The sequence below is a fragment of the Lolium rigidum genome, unplaced genomic scaffold, assembly GCF_022539505.1.
Source record: "Lolium rigidum isolate FL_2022 unplaced genomic scaffold, APGP_CSIRO_Lrig_0.1 contig_25114_1, whole genome shotgun sequence".
In the NCBI taxonomy this organism is placed as follows: Eukaryota; Viridiplantae; Streptophyta; class Magnoliopsida; order Poales; family Poaceae; genus Lolium; species Lolium rigidum.
This window is the reverse complement of record NW_025900042.1, coordinates 22,282-24,599: the sequence shown is the minus strand read 5'-3', so window position 1 is coordinate 24,599 and position 2,318 is coordinate 22,282. Positions and strand designations below refer to the sequence as shown.

Below are 2,318 nucleotides of genomic sequence, written 5' to 3'. Positions count from 1 at the left end.
CTATGCCTCCCCGGCAACGGCGCCAGAAAACAGTCTTGATAACCCACAAGTATACACTACTGCAGAAACCCTCACTAGTGGCAGGCACATTTTGCTCATCAGTGACATGCACATTGCCTGTCACTAGTGTGATTCACTGGTAACGCCTGTCACTAGTGATGGAAAAATGCCTGTCACTAGTAGCTGAACTAGTTACAGGCAGAAAAAATGCATGTCACTGGCATGATAAAAAGGCGCATCCATGTTGGGTTCTCTAGTGACTAGTGTATTATCCTGCCTGTCATTGGTATGAATTTTGGTACAAAAAAAAAATCTGACGAACATGCATAACAAGCAGGTACAAGGTACAATATAGCACTTCGTAGAAAAAAATCTCATAATAACTTCAAAAAAGCACATTACAACGTGTATTATAGGAAACATGTCACCAAAGCCTTGAGTTACAGAAAAATTGAAACTAAACGGGAAGAACTCTACGGAAAATACAAGCGAACCAAACGAAACCAAACACTCGGCACTTCCACATCTTCCAATCGGCGAACCAAAAGACACCAACATTCCATCACTTCCACATCTTATACTCACTGCGCTCCAGCTTGAGGATCATCGGACTCGCAAAGCTTTGTCGCATATTTGTCGAAGGACTACATAGAGACAATTCATCAATCAGCAAAAATATTACATGTACCAAATTCCCTTGCTATGGAACTGAGTATGCATCTTTCTTGTGTTGTCGTGTCAACCCCACATATTGACACGTAACAGCTCACCAGCCTCCCCGCTTTCAGATCATTGCAACACATGGTATAATAAAATAGCACGTCTATATGTAGATAATCTACTTATTTGGATATCAAAACTGTCGACCCAGTCAGTTCGGCAGGACTCACCAAGCTCAGCCATGGTATTAAGAAAGAACTATATATTGTTGATCAGTTTAATACATATATGACCAATCTGTGGAAAACAATAGGGTTAGTAAAGGTTAAAATTTTGCATCACTATCAGATATTAAGCTAAGTGTATTTTACCATAGAAACATAATTAGCTAGTTAAACAAAATCACAAAGAATTAGTCTGCGAAAAAAAATTACGTACTGTTTTTGCAGTTTGCCCATGTAAGCAAGATTAAATAATCTCCTGAATTCAGAAACCACTTGACAATAACCAGTTGAGAAATGATAATAATACATTTAAGCATGCAATAGATACGCTTACTTTGGTTTGTCAAGGAACATGAAGATATGTACTTGAAGCACTTGCGAAAAATGATCCTGTAGTGTGAGTTAATTAGCAAGTAAATGTCAGGCATGACTATGAGATGAGTACTGATATTTGGAGAGAAATACGTGCAAGATAATTGGAGAGAAACATGGCAACTAAGTGAAGGCAGCAACGAGTAAAATAATTTAGACAGAAACATGCAGTGAAATAAAACAGAGATATACACTTTAAAATAAAACTAGAACAAAACTAGAAATCTGAGTTTACATTTAAGTATTTCATGTGGCTGCCAGATTCAGCTTCAGATTTCGACTAACATAAATTTTTATCGGGAACCATATTCAAAACACAAAGCTACTTCGGAAAAATTATGATATTCAGCTTATAAGTTTCAATATACATGCCAATAAGGAACGAAGGAAATTCTAGCATACTTTCAAGATGGACGCTCTGATCATTGACTCTCACCGACTTTAGTGTGTTCCTTAACATCTAATAAAATGAGAGGCACCGTCAAACAAAGAGGACTGTTCAAAAGAAAACCATATAACATGTATGCAGCTCGTAAGATGTTTATTAGTTTGTCTGAGGCTACCATCAAATCTAATCCTCAGTCTGCACTGTTGACACAGTTTTTTGTAGCCACGCTAAACATAGTCAGATTATAAATACCATCAAATCTAACCCATCAGTCTGCACCAAATGGCTTAAACACAGATTACACACAGAACCTCCATTAGGAATAATGAGTCAGAAATCTTTGGGTTGGAAATCTCCACCTAGAACCTCCACAATGAATGCCATATTCAGATTGCACACGAAACCTCTACAACGAGTGGCATGTTTAGGTTTGGTTGACTAGATAGATTTCCAATCTAACATGACCAGGACATCACCGGGGACAGACCAAGAAGCTGTAGAGCAGGTAGGGCACGAACCTGGACGAGCTCCCGCTTAACGAGGCAATCTCCTTCTCCGGCGCATCCACTTGCGCCGGCGTGCCCCTCTCCCCACCGTCTGAACAGCTCCTCCTATGGTGGCGTGAAGTCCCCGAGGTCGACCAGGCCGAAGATCTCGCTGTAGTCGCCCGCACT

The 2,318-nt window shown here is 39.9% G+C and overlaps 1 long non-coding RNA gene across 1 annotated transcript; it reads right to left on the bottom strand.

Moving 5' to 3' along the window:
* Positions 1 to 358: 358 nt before the first annotated feature.
* On the bottom strand, positions 359 to 922 carry LOC124680697. Its single transcript, XR_006995569.1, has 2 exons — positions 891 to 922; positions 359 to 644 (listed from the first exon to the last, which is right to left on the bottom strand). It is a non-coding gene; the product is annotated as an uncharacterized LOC124680697 (long non-coding RNA).
* Between the last annotated feature and the right edge of the window lie 1,396 nt (positions 923 to 2,318).